The sequence below is a fragment of the Tenrec ecaudatus genome, unplaced genomic scaffold (assembly GCF_050624435.1).
Source record: "Tenrec ecaudatus isolate mTenEca1 unplaced genomic scaffold, mTenEca1.hap1 Scaffold_3634, whole genome shotgun sequence".
In the NCBI taxonomy this organism is placed as follows: domain Eukaryota; kingdom Metazoa; phylum Chordata; class Mammalia; order Afrosoricida; family Tenrecidae; genus Tenrec; species Tenrec ecaudatus.
Genome location: NW_027459093.1, coordinates 22,504 through 39,383, shown reverse-complemented (window position 1 = coordinate 39,383; position 16,880 = coordinate 22,504). Strand labels below are relative to the sequence as shown.

At 40.4% G+C, this 16,880-nt stretch overlaps 1 long non-coding RNA gene across 1 annotated transcript in view; it reads right to left on the bottom strand.

Annotated features, from left to right (window-relative positions):
- The window catches only part of LOC142436494 (uncharacterized), a 92,529-nt gene extending 77,218 nt beyond the window's left edge, over positions 1–15,311 (bottom strand). Inside the window, exon 1 of the long non-coding RNA XR_012781969.1 lies at positions 15,186–15,311. This is a non-coding gene — a long non-coding RNA (uncharacterized LOC142436494). The remainder of the gene's footprint in view (positions 1–15,185) is intronic.
- Positions 15,312–16,880: the final 1,569 nt, after the last annotated feature.

The following is a 16,880-nucleotide window of genomic DNA, read 5'->3' as shown; positions in this document are numbered from 1 at the left end:
GAGCTGCAAACAAGAAAATAAAACCATCTCTTCTTGTATCGCCTATCTTGAGGTCACATTCCTAACACCCAAAACCAAACTCTTAAAAAAACACAGAGTGAAAACCCCTAAAGTCATATATAATTGGCCCCTTCTGATCTCATCTCTTGCTACCCCTTTCCCCACTGACTTTAGTCCAACCTCACTGGCCTTGTTGCTGTTAATCAGACTAAAACATTGCACACCTCAAAGCCTTGGCAATAGATCTTCCCTCCGACTAAGACACTCTTCTCCCCGCCGTCCAAGTGCCTGCTGTGGGACAAGGGCTAGAGACCAAGATTTAATAAGGGAAATGATAACCTTAATGCTGCATGAAATGAGGGAAAGGGAGAGGAGTAAAACAAAGAAGGAAGATAAGGAGTGACCGCAAGGCTATAATATAAAAAGCGGAAGTCAGAAAACACAACTCTGAAAAACAGATTATTTTAAGTACGCATACATCTGAAGGAAGGGGGGCTTTAGGCTGAAAGAAGGGCAAGTGAAAACACCCAAGTAAGGAGCCTGCGTAGTGCTTGTAAGAAACAGTAGGCTGGCAGTGTAACCAGAACAGGTGTGCACAAGGAGGAGAGGAATCGGAGACGAGGATGGAGCGGCAGCCACACCATCCAGGGTCTTGAAACACCAAAGAATCCCTGAATGGGCACTAGGTGCCAAGGCAAGGTGTGAACAGGAGAGCAGCAGCAGCAGCTAAATCTAACATCTGTCCAACAGAATCTTAAAATTCAGGACATATCACATTCACATACCACTTAACATCAGAATCCATTTCAGTTAAAAGGTGCACAAAGACAAAGAAAGCGGGGCAAGTCAGATAACAGTATGAGCTGTTACAATGGTAAATGGCTAGAAGTGATCAGATTTCCAAGATATTTATAATATAGAACCAAAAAGATGCATTATGACTTGGGTGTGTGACATGAGAGACAAAGAGTTTAAATCTAAGGTTGCTACTTTGTTTGTGTGTTTTCTAAACAATGTAGGGGTTCTCTAGCTAGCACACTTCAGTGCTTGGCTCCTAGCTGAGAAGCTAACGATTCATTTCCCCTCAGAGATACCAGCGAAGACAGGGCTAGCGATCTACTTCCAAAAGTTCACAACAACGAAAAGCAAACGGAGTCGTATTCTAGTCTACACACACACAGGACCACCGTGAGAATGAATCACCAGACAGCAGCCAGCAAGAACACCAAACAACTTTTGGAGGAATGGATCTGCCCTGTTCTGAGATAGGCAAAACTTCAGAAGGAAAAAGAAAGTGATTTACAATGTGTACCTCAAATTTGAACATGGTAATTTTCATATACGCTTTAGACACTCAAACAGATGCCAAATAGTACAAAGTAGACATCTGAAATTGAGAGCGAACTCAATTGGAAAGATCAAATTTGGGAGTTGTTAGCTATCAGCAGATAGTAATTAAAGAAGCTAGGTGAAGTCAATAAGTGACTAAAGTTGGTAGTTAAGAAAAGAGCTACGCAACTTGAGACCCGGACACTTCGAGAGAAAATGTGAAGAGAGACGGAAAGGAAAGTAAATACATAGGAAGAGAATTCCCAATGAGCAGTAGGAGGGATGGCAGGCAGGGAAGAGAAATGTGTTGTCTGAAAAGACAAGTGAAAAAAAAAGTATCTTAAGGAGTTGAGAGAACAACTGTGTCAGAATCTGCTGGCAGTTCAAGATGAAAACTGGGAATTGACCACTGAAGTTCACAATGGAGAGGCATTCTTGCACTTGACAAGCACAGTTTTAGTGGCGTGTAGGGGGCAAAAGCCTGGTGTTAAGTGCATTCAAAAGACAAAGGAGAGAGAAAAATTGGAGTCAGTACAGACAGCTAACCTCTTAAAGGCTATAAAAGTAAGGAGAGAAATTGTCCAGTGGCTGGAATGAGTGGGAGTGGAAGTGTGTGGGTCTGTGTGTTTAAGTGAAGAGAAACAGTTCCCCATTTTTAGTGCCAACAGAAAAGGACCCAATAAAAGGGGAAAATCAAGGATTTAGGGCAGGGACAGAACTCCGAGAGATATCTGGGAGCAGGCGAGCGAGGCTGGGCTCGGGTGATCCTGAGAGAAGGTCCCATCACTGGCGTGGCATCATTAAAGCCATGGGAATAGGGGTGGGGGGGAAGAATACAGAGCATGAGACTTTAGCAATGATTCAAGTCAACATAGTGGAGCCAGTGCGTTCTCTCACTTCACTGCAGAGCTGTCAGGACCGGATACTGCTGCTGGAGTCTGTAAACAACGCCTTGGGGGGCTCCTTACAAACACACCCGAGCAAGTTAAGCACTTTCTGAAATTGCATGTAGTTTCAGGAGGAGAAGCACTCTTTCACAAGACTAATACTAAATTAATGAAAATATGTTTGGGCACAAACCCAACGTTGTAAAGGCCAGACACTCTTAAAAACGAACGCATAGGGGAGGGTGGTAAGCAAACTGAACATCAAACAATGCTGGCAAGCTGCACAGTCATAAAAATCAACTAGGTTTTAGGTTCCTAATGGAAGAGACCATTTATTATCATCGCTGAGGACAACGTTATCTGGTCACTACTCAATAAATACTAGTTGAATTAGTTAATTCAATTCTGTTGTGTTGCATTACATGCTCCTCTCAATGAACTCATGGTTTGCTGGTTTATAGCCGTAATAATCTCATGCAGCGTCCCCACTAAAATGCATTGTTTTCATTGATTTCTCTCATTGTCACAGTGCTATTTTTTGGCTTTGCATTTTTAGTGTAGTCTTGGAAATGTACACTATGCGGTAAATGCAAAATATCTTAACAAGGACTGCTAAATGATCATATTATAATTAATGAAGGGAAAATTGCCTTGCTGGATTGTTGTAAAATGGCTGATAAATCCTGAAGTGACTTGGATTTGGTATTGTTTTAGCATAAGGCAGTGGGGGTAGGAAACGCATAAAAATATTTGCCATTGAAATTAATGGGAACTGCCTTTCTTTTTCCTTAGAAAAATCACCCTATGAAGGACTTTGACGAAATAAATTAGCTCCATGAGGCAGGAGGCGTCTACATTTACTTGATTCCAAATGGGGAGCAAGGATAGTCATTTGCACAAAAGTATTTCCCGGTGGTACTTAGAAAACTGAAACGAGATGGACTGCCTCACCTGTTTCCCTGAGAGCCCACCGAGACAGCTTATGTTAGTTTCCACCAATAACCCACTAGATTAAATAGCTCTATTGTAAGTTTGAAGAGCTCTAGTTGAAATAAAGTGTTTTGAGGATGAAGTCAGAATTAGACTAGGCTATACAGACCTCCCAGAAATTTTATTCCCCCCGACAAAAAAAGTGTTACTTGATCAACTTAAGAAAACACACACCCCCATATACTCAAATATAAGCCGACACGAATATCAGCTGAGGCACATAATTTTATCATAAAAACTGCATTAAAAATGTGCTGACATATTATTATATCTGCAGGTCCACCTAGATAAGATAGGCGGGACAAACAATGTAAGAAGAAAATAACGGGACCAAAGGTCCCGGAGGGAAATGAGAGTGTGGGAGGTGGGGGAAAGGAGGAGGTATTGGCCAACTCAGGGACAAGGGAACAAGGAGTGGTTCAAAACCAGTGCCAGGGAGGGGAAGGGAGGACTGGTAGGGAGTGACCAAGGGCAAGGTACTGAGAGGAATTACTGAAACCAGAAAGAAGGCTGAACATGGTAGTGGGACAGGAGGAAGGCGTAAGGAAATAGAGGGAAGGAGTAGGAGGAAAAGGGCATACCCAGAAGCCTAAATACAGACATGTACATATGTAAATATATTTATGATTATGGGGGAAATAGACCTATGTGCATATATTTATAGGTTTAGTAGTAAGGTAGCAGGTGGACATTTGGCCTCCTCACATGCATTCCCTTAATACAAGAGCACCTTGCTCAGCTAAATGGTCATTTCATGATTCCCACCTTCCCAGCATGATCGCTAAAGATAGACGTATGCATAAGCAAATGTGGTGGGAAAAGCTGATGGTGCCCGGCTATCAAAAGATATAGCATCTGGGGTCTTAAAGGCTAGAAGACAAATAAGCGGTCATCTAGCTCGGAAGCCACAAAGCCCACAGAGAAGAAGCACACAAGCCTATGTGAACACGAGGTATTGAAGGGATCAGGTAGCAGACACCAAAGAACAAAAACCATCATTGTGTGATCACCTTCCCCACATAAACGCTGAAGATGAATGTGTGCATAAGCAAGTGTGGTGAAGAAGGCTGATGGTGTCCGGCTATCGAGAGATATAGTGTCTGGGGTCTTAAAGACTTGAAAGTAAACTAGCGGCCATCTAGCCCAGAAGCAACAAAGCCCACATGGAAGCAGCACACCAACATGTGTGATCATGAAGGGCCGAGGGGACCAGGTTTCAAGCAACAAAGACAGGTGGGGAAAAAATCATATCATTGTGAAAGAGAGGAGCGTGTGACGGGGACCCAATGCCCATCTGTAGACAACTGGACATCCCTTGCAGAGGGGTAGTGGGGAGGAGATGAGTCACTCAGTGTTCACTGTAGCAATAATGAAACTTTCCTCTAGTTCTTAAATGCTCCCTCTTCCCAACTATCATGAGCCAAATTCTACCTTGCAGACCTGGTTAGACCAGAGGATGCACAGTGGTACAGATGGGATCTGGAAACACAGGGAATCCAGGACAGATGAACCCCTCAGGACCATTGGTGAGAGTGGCCATACCAGGAGGGATGGGGGTTAAAAACGGGGAACCGATCACAAGGATCTACATATAACTTCCTCCCTGGGGGATGGGCAACAGAAGAGTGGGTGAAGGGAGACACTGGGCAGTGTAAGATAGGATAAAATAATAATTTATAAATTATTAAGGGTTCATGAGGGAGAGGGGGGCAGGGAGGGATTGGGAGGGAAAAAAGGAAAAGGAGTTGCTGATTCCAGGAACCCAAATGGAAAGCGAATTTTGAGAATGATGAGGGCAACGAATGTATAAGTGTGCTTTGCACAATTGATGTATGTATGGATTGTGATAAGAGTTATATGAGCCCCAATAAAATTGTTTTTTTTAATGTGCTGAAAAACTCGGCTTATACACAAGTATATATGGTAAATGGTATTCAGTATTTGTACATTCCAATAGCTAAGCAAAAGCAGAAAAAATATATACGGAGGAAGAAAAAACACACTGAAAGGATCACAAATAATCACTATAATATGCATAATCAAGTATTATAAATCTATTACCTCCAATTAAAAACAACAATACAGCCACTGATACAGGGAGAAGACCCAATCACAGAGTAAGTATGGAACTGTAACCACGCTACCGGATGAGAGACAGTAAGCGTGCCTACCTTCAAGGAGAAGGACTGTCGTTGTCATCAGTGCTGTCAGCATGAAGACATAGATACATCTGTGACAACTTGAGAAACTACACAAGCTAACCTCTCTCATTTACAAAAATTCAAAAGGTACTATATCTCATAATTTGTCTATTATAGGAAAGTAAATCGATCAACATACTATATAAAACCAAATGTATAAAGTGAAATCTATGAGCTTTCCCTAGTACACAACATGAAAACTGATCTCCCATCTACTTCTATCTCTTCTTCTCATTCAATTCCCCTCTCTTTTTCTGGACTTAAGTAAAATGAAGGCTGCTTTTAATAGGTATTTCATGTTCTGGATATATAGTACAATGAGTCACTGTTCATAGCCTGGCTAGCAGGTAATTGTACCGTACATTTGTACCGTACACGTTGGTACTTAATTACATCCCATATTGTGTAAGTCTCTAATTCACACATTCCTATAAATATCTCATTGCTTCCTCATCAAAACCACAATCTCCCTGAAGGCAGATATTCTTGTTACAAAATACCAGTTCTTCCTCTAAGATGGCACCTCTGTGCCAGGTGGGTAATGGATCTTCATAAAAGCATAAAGTGTTGAAAAGAAGTAATCGAGCATACGCTTTAGAGAACTTCTTGATATACAGATTTTGAGCAGCACCAAAAGGAAACTGAAAACTATCAGTCTATAATTAATTGAAATTTAAACAGGGTGAATAACAAAATATTCCAATAAAATTCTGACTCACTTTATCTATCACTGAATTAATTATGAAATGTCCATGAAGAAATCACACTTGAAATACTCAAATATATCTTCGGAGATAAAATTAGGAGCTATCATATGTGCACTTTTAGCTAGTTAAGTTTCCAGTTTTTCTATAAAGAACATGTATTGCCTTTAAGGAACTAAAACAACAATAACAACAAAGGAAAAAGTCTTGTATTATTCCTGAGAACAGATCATGGAGTTTGAAATTCCAGATCCAAGTGTGTAATCTGAGTACTTTACTTCATCACCAAATGCCTAGTTTTCTTCATCTGGAAAATGAGAATATAAGAGGGACTATCTCCTAAGGCCATAGTAAAACACTAAATGGGTCAAAATGTTCCATGTCCTAAGGAGTGACTCATATATAGTAAAAGTGATATAAGTATTTGTTGTTGTTATTTTTAGTATGTCTTTGGGATAGGAGGAAAGAGGACAATTTCATTCTTCAAATTTCTACAACACATCCTTTTAAGAAGCACTCCATGCCTCTGAGGGTTCTCATGAAGATAAAATATAAATAAGATAGCTTGCTGTATTGTATCAAGTAGATGATACACTTTTAATTATAATTGAACAGCTAGAAATAGAAAAGATCTGCCAATCTCATATAAATAGATTACCTACAGATAGGTTAATTATCAAATTTAGAGATTTAAAACCAAATCCTCACATGGTGAACACCAATTACATAATTCTCCTCTGGGGTCTCTCCTGGATAAACCGCATGAGGAGAAAATTCAAACCCTTGGGGGTATGTTAACAGATGAGACCACAATAGAAAAACAGACTGCTCAGTACTACAATTGAAAAAGAACTTGGGAAAGAAGGAAAAGAGAGGAGAGAAGGCATTGCAGAGTTTATAATCGAGAAATAAAAATTACTTTTAAGATTTTTAAAATTTTAATATTTGTTAATAGAAAATTTTATTTTAAGGTCATTGGTCATATAATACCCTTACATGCACATTTCGCCTCCATAGCTTAAGTAAAATCAGGTCAACTAGTAGTTTATTATTGGCTCAATTGGTCTAAAATTTGACTTTCTAATGGAAAGTAGCAAGCTCCTTATTCCTCTGGGATTTGGTTGGGGAAAGCAAGTTAAGGCAGCTCTCAGCTCTCAGCTCTGCAGAAGCAGCCTTTGTCCACCAGAGATAAGTATTATCAGAACATAAGCCTTTCTTCCCCTCCTCCTCTTAGAAAATCACTGGGAATTCCTAGAAACCCATTGTCTATAGCCATGCCCCACATCCATTGTCTCTTCAACACATCTATCAGGTATTTGTTGCCAACATCCCCTGCAACTTGTCAAAGTCACTGTGACAGGTAAGTCGCGCCTCATCTTGGCTGGGTCAGGATTCTCAATACGTTCCCAGTAATCCTCCACGATGTGATCTAACACAGCACAACAATTCCCATCTTGGGGTCTGCTTGTGAGTAGACAAGCACAGGTGAGAACATAAAGGCGGGATGCAACCTCCTGACTTAGGTCACAGCCCTCATGCAATGGGAAGGAGGTTTCTTTGGGGAATGTGTCCTACTACTCATGTACTGGTCAGTTGAGGCTGTGGGAAACTGCCTCGCTTTTTGATGGTGGGGATCCAACATCTGGCTCATCAACCCCTGGGGTTCTTTGGACTTCAACCAAAGACCCACTATCTACATTAATGACCCTCGACGTCACCAATAGTTTGCCATTTGGCCTTCTGTGCATGGATTTTATGAACTCTGCAGCCACAAGCCTGACCTCGGACCTCAGACTCATCCTCCTCTGTAGTCATTGACCTTTCTGTCTTCTTTCTTTCTGTGTAATCAGTCACTATAGTTAGGCAAGTCAGGAGAAGCCCCCAGCTTAACATCTGATCCATGCACTTGAGCTAGACTGAACTTACCCATGTCTACAATTGTATGAGGCATTGTCTTGATATCAATTTATCTCTTTATAAGTGTCCCTAGTTTTGCTTCTTTATCTGTAACACAGTCAGTAATTACCTTAACGTTGCTAAAGTTAATTCTCAGTCAGTCCGCCTGTAACATGATGTGTCAGAATTGTCTGCTCCTATTTGAGATACTCTCTAGACATTGTCTATTCCTGGTTTCCTCAGCACCTCTATTAGCAGCTTTGCAGTTGCTGGAATCCACTCAAGGGCATGTAGATGATAGCCTCAGATGACTGATCTCTGTCAGTGCTGCCTTGTCCCATTCTCTTTTCTACCTTCTTTCACCACCAGGGTGAGTGCACGAAGCTTCACATTTCATTAGATACTGACAAATGTATATCTCAAGCCAAACCACTCAGTCAACTCCAGTTTCAAATCCAACATCTGTTTAAATTTCTAGCAGATATAAAATGTCTACCTAAATGTTTAATAGATATGTCAGTCTCTAAGTGATCTCCTTCTTGGACAGACGATCTTTTGTCTCAGCAAATGGAAATTCCACCCTTCTCATTCTTCAGCCCTGGTGCCAAAGTGACTTGCTTGTGGAGCTAACCACAAAATCAGCAGTTCTAATCCATCACCCACACCGAGGAGAAAGGATGACGTTTTCTGCTCCCACAAAGGTTTACAGCCTCAGACACCCAAAGGGACAGTTACACTCTATCCTACAGAGTCACTGAATTGGAATTGACTCAGGGTCAGTGAGTTTATTGATATATTTATGGTTCTTTCCTCAAAACCTTAGAGTTGGTGCCTTGATTTCTCTCTCTTTCACACCTCATACATCTTCGTCAACAAATTCCAAATGGTTCTGCTACCAACCAGAATTGTTCTACTCCTGTCTATGCCACTGTTAACAGCCTACACTAAGTGGCCATCATTTTGGGCCTGAATTTTAACTGCTTTTCATGCCTCTGCCCTTTCCACCTACAACAAAGTTCTTTTATGTGAACCACTGCTGACATTTTCAGATGAACAGTTGGCCTCACGATGTAAAATGTTTAGCAGCACCTCTGGCTTCTAAATGTCAATATCATCTCTCCGCATTTGGGACCATTGCAAATGTCCCCAATACCTCCGAATGTTTTGGTTTTTGGATGGGGCAACAAATTTACCCATGATTAAGAACCAATACTATATAGCATGTCTTATCCAAGCCATGGGTCACCTCAAATACACATGAAAGTTGGATAGTGAATAAAGCCACAGAAGAATCGATGCAATTGAACAATGGTGCTGGCAAACAATATGGAAAGTACCATGAGCTGCCAGAAGAACAAACAAAGCTCTCTTCTAAGAGATGGACAGCAATGATGACTGTGTCCCATTTGAGGGGATCAAATAACAAAACTGTAGTAAGCAGAAACATTTGATGGTGTAAGATATGGCAATTTAATAATAATAATATATAATAAGGTTTCCTGGGGGGTAGGGAGGGCTAAGGAGGGGATAAAGGGGATCTGATATCAACAAGTTCACGGAGAACATGTTTTGAAAATGATGGTGGCAGCAACTGTACAAATATGCTTGATCTAATTGAAATATAAATTTTTATAATATCTATAAGAGCTACCAATTTTTAAAAAATAGAATACAGCTAGAATGCTGCTCAGAAGTGTGTGAGGCAAGACTTCATCTCATGTACTTTGGACATGCTACCAGGAGAGATTAACCCATGCCAAAGGAAATTATGTTTAATAGAGGGTCAAAGAAAAGGAGGAAGAACCCCCAACATCATGGACTGACATAGTGTCTGTAACAACGGGCTCAAAAATAATAAATGATGGCGAGGATGACATAGGAATGGGCCGTGATTCACTTTGTTGTCCAGTAGAATAAAATAACGAGGGAGGTGCTCTCAGCCATCCAAACAGATGAGTTTGAAAATGTTTCCAAGAATGGAATCACAGATTTGACTAATGTATTAAGTATAATGGATAATACTTTGAAGGTTAAAAGGTTGTTTTGTAAAAAAATTTAAATGCATAGCTTAGAAAAAAAAAACCTGGGTTATTTTTGGATACCCGCTTGAATGTTGTCATCAAGTCGGTGCTGCACAGTAACCCTATGCACATCGGAACAAAGCACTCGTCTCCATCCCAGCGTCACGCCTGTCCTTCACTTTGAGCTCACTGTTGCAGTCACTGCCAATCCCTCTCTCTCATTGAGGGCCTTCCTTCTTTACATTGCTGCTCCACTTTACCAAGCATGATGGACTTCTCCAGGGACCGGTCTCTGCTGATAATAAGTTCCAAGTATGTGAGACAAGGTCTTACCATCTTTCCTCTAAAGAGCGTCTGGCCGTCCTTCACCAAGATAGACCAGTTTGCTCTTTTGGCAGTCCGTGGGACTTTCATTCTTCTTTGCCAACACCGTAGCTCAAATGCAGAGAATCTTCTTCTGCTTCCTTATCCAATATCCAACTTTCACACGCACAAAAAGTCACTGAAATACCATGGTTTCTGTCCGCTGTACCTCAGTCCTCAAAGTGACCTTCTTACTTTCCAATACTTGAAAGAAATTTTATGCAACAGATTTACATAATTCAATGTGTTGCTTCATTTCTTGAGTGCTGTTTCCATGAGTGTTGATGATGAATCCCAGCAAGACGAAATGCTTGCCAACTACAATCTTTCTGTTTTTCCTGATGTTACCTATTAGTCCAGTTTTGAGAATCTTGGTTTTCTTTACATTGAGTTGTAATCCATACTGAGGCTGAAATCCTTGATTTTTAACAACTAGAGCTTTAAGTCCTCCTGTCTTTCAGCCAGCAAGGTGTGTCATCTGCATATTGAAGGTTGTTAATAAGCCTGCCTCCCAATCCTGATGCTGAGTTCTTCACATAATCCCGTTTCTCTGATGATTTGCTGTGCAAACAAATTGAGTAAGTAGGACAAGAGGATTCAATTCTGACACACGCTTTTACTGAATTTTAAACCAAGTAGTAGTCCCTTGCTCTGTGCACACAATGTCCTCTGGATCCATGTACAGGTTTCACATGAGCATAATAGGTAGTTCCTGTTCTTCTCAAGGTAATCCATAGTTTGCAGTGATTCATACAGTGGAATCCCTTCACATAGTGAATGAAACACGCTGCACAACAGCTGGTCTTCTCTGTGTTAAGCCAAATCCATCTGATTTCAGCAATGATATCTTTTGTTCAATATCCTCTATTGAATCTGGCCTGAACCTCTGGCAGCTCCAAATCAATGAACTACTGCAACTGTTGTTTACTACTTCAGCAAAATATTGCTTGCATCTGATATCAAGGATAATTTTCTTATTCTGTTGAGTCACATTTATTTGGAATGATTATAAATATGGATTTCTTCCAGTCAGTTGACAAAGCAGCCATCTTCCAAATTTCTAGAGGAGTGCTACCAGTGGTTCATCACTTTGTTGAAACATTTCAATTGATATTCTATCGATTCCTGAAACCTTGTTTTTGGCTAATACTTTCAGGACAGCTTGGATCTATTCCTTCAGTGTCATTAGTTCTTAGTCACATGCTACATCTTGAAATGGACAAATGTTGATTAGTGTGGTTCAATGACTGTGTATTCCTTCTTTCAATGCTTTCTCCATCATTCAATATTTTGCAGATAGAATCTTTCAAGATTGAAACTGAAGGCTTGACTTTTTTAATAATGAGTTATTTCAGTTAAAGATATGCCAACTATGTTCTTTCTTTTTGGTGTTCTAACTCTAAGTCTTTGCACATTTAATCATAATAATTTATTTTGTCTTCTCAAGCTGTCCTTTGAAATTTTCTGTTCATCTCTTTGTGTCCATCATTTCTTCCATGTATTGGGCTAATTTTTCTACTACCCTAAGTCCTTTGCTCAAAAACCATTTTCCCAATGGTGTCTTCTGTGATTTCCCATTTAAAAACCTCAACACCTTATTAGACATAACCAAACACTTATTAGCAATGGTTAGGGTGACATAGGTAATTCATGAAGGCGATGTTCTAAGGCCTACTTTGGTGAGTAGAGATTGAGGCCTGAAAAACTCATGTGGCCATCTAGGGTACAATTACTGGTCTCCTTTGCTCCCCCACTGGGAGGAGAGAAGACTGATAAAAATAGAAACTCTCATGGAAACAATTAGTCTAATAGTTGTATGGGGCATGCACACATCAGCCTTCACATCCATGAAACACAAAGCACTAGGTGGCGCCTGGCTACCACTTCCACCTGCTATGGAAAGGCTTACACAGAAGGCTCGGGTAGAGCAGAGGAGAATACAGTACAGATTCCAGAATCACAAAAGAGACCGGGCTCACAGGCTGGAGAGAGACTGGTGGCACCCTGAAGTCTATGATCCTTAGTCACTCCTCAGGTCTGTAACTGGACTCACCCTTGTAGTTCACGTTTCAGTCACACATCAGACAGGTCTCAAAGAGGGATAACAGCGCTAGTGTGGTAGGCACACCTGAGTATAATCAACCAATTAAGACCCAAAGGGCAGCATTTCCCCAAGGACAAATTTCAGAGCATTCGAAAAGAAGCATGGATGGGAACGGGTAACAGAAAGGAAGTACATATGTGATGGTACATGAGATGAAACAAAATGTGTTTAATTGTTGAAAAAAACTGATGATCTGCTCTGTAAACCGTCACCCAATTCACAACAAAATCAATTTACAAAAAGAAAAAAGTAAAACAAGTAAAAATATGAGCTTCATCTACAGTGCCACACACACACACTTTCTATTCATCCTTTCTGCCTTTGCTAACCCCAAGGTCAGCAGTTCAAAATCACCAGCCACTCCATGGGAAAAAGATGAGGTTTTCCATTCCTGTAAGGAGCTCCAGTCTAGGAAACCCACAGGGGCATTCTACCCTATCCTACAAGGTCGCTGTGAGTCTGCATCAATCTTATGGCATTGAGTTGTTTTTGTTTTGTCTTTTAATCTGTAGCTGATAGGCTATATATTTTACTTAATGATTTAACTTGCCTCAAATTAATAGGTTTTAAATATTAGTATAGAATGAAGTTTTGCATTTTTTATCCACAACTCTATGGCTATCAGAAAGTTAAGTGTCTACAACAGGTGAGTGACCCAACGAACACCTGCAGAGGAAATGAGAGGAGGAGGGAAGGTCGAAGAGAGGGCAGGAAGGGAAGATAGGTAAGGGAAGAGAGGATGGGTGAAATAGACTCTATAGTAAGACAGCCACAGCGAATACCCAAAACGAGTCTGCCTGGGTCATTCATAAAAACCGAGTTGATTCCAAAATATTCCTTTTTTGAAAATACAATTCACAATGTATAACAAAAGCTAAGACTTTGTCAAACTACTTCTGCTTTTACCAAACTTTATGTAGGATTTTATATAGAAAATGTACTTATAATGTCATTAACAGACATATGAAAATATCTATAGAATGCATAGAAACTGAGAGAAATTTTACAAAGCACATGGGCTGTGATATCTTCCCAAGATAACACTGACTGTGCCGGGGTAAAGTCAAATCATTCCATGCCATACACCCTAAAGTATGTTAGCGAGTCACCATCACAGTGAACAGCGTCCATTTCTACAGAGAAAGCGTACATGGTTCGGCTGGGAGTGAAGCAGAGGAGCAGAAATGCTCCCTGCTGCAAGCTGACAGTTACATGGGACCCCTGAAGTTTTAAATTGAGTTCCTCTGCTAATTACCGGCCTGAAAGAGACAAAGAATGATCCACATTTTATTCTCTGCTGAACTTGCAACAAGCACTCGTGAATGGGACATTAGGGTCAAGCTGGGAAGCTCCAGTTTGTTTGACCGAGTACAGAGCATGGTGTCACCTCCCGCGCAAATAAGGTCAGGTACACCTCCCTGCCTTGGGTTCCCACCAGGGAGATGTCAGTGTAACCGGGGCTAACTGAGGACTTGAGAGAGAGGATAAAACAAAAACGCAAACAAAACAGAAAACAAAAAATCACGTTGCCTATGGATTTGAAGTTCTGTGTTTTAAAATGAATTCAAATGTGTACAATCTCATTCTTTTCCATCACATGCTACACCTAGTGGTAAGAGTGTCAACTATTCTGTCTATTTTCTAAACAGCTCATTGTATGACCAGTAAAGCTACACAGCAGGCAGGTACTTTAATGAAACAGGCCTATTCTCTGGGGACAAGAACCTGTGGTTGAAACGCTAGCACTGTGATCATGAAAGCACTTTGTTCTTGCCAATGAGCAATACTTTTGATGTGGATCCTGATCAAAAATCCCCTTGGGAAGGAAAAACGTGTAGCGGTGGGGAGGGGGGAACAAAGGAGTGTTGTGATGTGAGATTTCAAAACAGATTTTCTCAGAAGAAAAAATACCTTCAGCATTCAAAATGGGTATGCATTCTACCTTTCTGGAAAGTCATAGAATGACGTTGCCAAAGCAGCCTCATTGAAGTTAAAGTAATAAAAGTAATTAATTTATTCATTCAACCAACAGTGTTGAGTATACTACTTTCGTGCATGGAAGAAACATAAGAACACTCGAGAACACAATCCCATGACCAGTGCAATTTCTTTCTCTCTTCTCTTTATTTAACTTACTATAACTCGGCATCCAACATGTGGCTGAATGAAAAAAACCTAGGGGCAGCTTACACACTGTAGCCCGGCATGTGAGAGTTAGGAAACAAGCACTAATCAATGGGCACCTCCTCATAGTGTCACAGTGAAGACTTTGGGGAATCACAGAGAATGTGTTTGACATCCCAGCTCCTTCATTTAATGGCTGTCTGCAGGAATAGGAAACTTCATGGTCTCAATTTCCTTAATATAAAAAATAATCGTGTAGCAGTGCCTACTGTACACAGTAGTTAAGAACATGAAGTGTGACACTGCCAAGAACCTTTTACGCATGTTTTTAACAAAGTAGAATTATTTTGGCTATCTTTTAAAATGCTAAACCTACATCAGTTCTTAAATAATTATACACATACTTTGTGGCAAGAATCCAGAAGCACCAAACTTTATTTTACCTCTTGTGAAATCATAGCCTCTAAAAATATAACCCTTAGACTGTTCATGCGTCCTAAGCATCTTAACCAATAAACTCCACCTTCAAGGAGCCCTTCTGAAAAAATAAACAAGAAAATTCTTACCGAGTTTTGGCAAAGAATAGGGCACTTTAAAGTAGTCTTCATAAAACTCAATTAGTCTCTTTGTTATATGGAGGGCGTAGTGCCCGGATCCTCTTCTGATGGCGTCGGGTCTTGCATACAACCGCACCTAAAACATATGCAGACGCAGCACTTTAGCCTTTTGGTCTCAAGTTGTATCTATCGTGCAAATATGAACCTACACAAATTACTTCAAGGACTACAAAAACTAAACAATATCCTTTGTCCATTATATCAAGGCACTTTGTAATTGAAAGAATCAAACTACAACAATTGAAGTAACCAAGGTGAGCAAGTTACAATTTCCTCCCTTTGCAAGACGACAAAGAGAACAATTCTATACCTTGCTTCAAAATAAATATTCAAAGTGATCACTTATGTGCGCCTGTTAGAGATTTGAAGGTATGGTGGATTAATATAATGGGTCCCTAACGATGCTGAAAATAGTCAGGATACGGTGGCTCAGCAGGAGAGAAAATTCATGGTTTGTTAAAGACATATTATAACAAACTTTGAAAGTATTACTGAGCAGGGCAGAAATATAATTTATGCCCCCTTCTTTTCTTTGGAAAAAACCTGTCTTGTTCCCAATCTGCAAACCAGGGATAGAAAATTCTTGCCTGGACATCAACAATCCTCATTCTGGTGGGCACTCTGCAAGTGCTCCTGGCTCAAACCCAGCTGAACATCATTCATATTCCAGCACAATCTGGACCCTTAATATGGATTTTAAATCAAGCACTGTATATTATCTAGTCCTCAGCCAAGAAGGATCCTAAGGCAAGTAACATAAAACTGAACAAAACTAACAATTGTACAGAAAAGGCTAAAATGAGATTAGTTTCCATAAAGCTTTCATAAAGCTATCCAGCATCCTTCTTTCCAAAGGCTAAGTCTATTTTTCACAGATGTGGTCCCTAATCCTCATATCAATTGTGTGAATAAGAAATGTGTATTTTGTACAGCAGTGGAGAGCAGTGTCCTGGGAGTTGGATTTTAGTCCAACTCTGCCACTAAGAACGTGGGATGCTGGTGAGCAAATTACTTAACCTGCTTGGGTCTCAAATGTTCTCATTTATAAAATAAAGGTGTTTGCCACCAGATAGTTCTACAGTGTTTTTCAATTCTAAAACACCTATTCCCAATCCCATTTTACAGATAAAAGGATTTATTATTTTCTTACTGGTGATTTTCCCAAATCAGTATAAAATATTTTATTTAGTATATGTAAATGGATATTTATGTTCATAAAGACTACAAAGGAAAACTGTAGTCCATGTGTAATGGTTAGATCTTATACTAACTTGGTACTTTTGTGGAGGCAGGGGTGGAGTCAAACCTGTCAATCATGTAGTCGCCTAGTGACGCCTCCTTGGGGGCGTGGCTTTTTATAAGCGAACAGCAAGAACTTCTTTCTCAAGCCCGCCGCCTTCCCTGCTTGCCAAGATTGTGTCTGCCTCTAGCGTCAGCCCCATGTGGACTGCAGACCCTGCATGTTTCAACACCCTGCCATTTCCCACCAACCCTGGATCCACAGGACTCTGCGCCCACCTGTGATCCCCCTGCTTCCGCTAAAGGTACTTGTTCTGTTTCATCCGCCTGCCTCAGCTGGGATGCATTCTTGATGTGAAATTGTTTCTTGATATCAAGGGTTTTTTTTTTTTCTGATTTCAAATC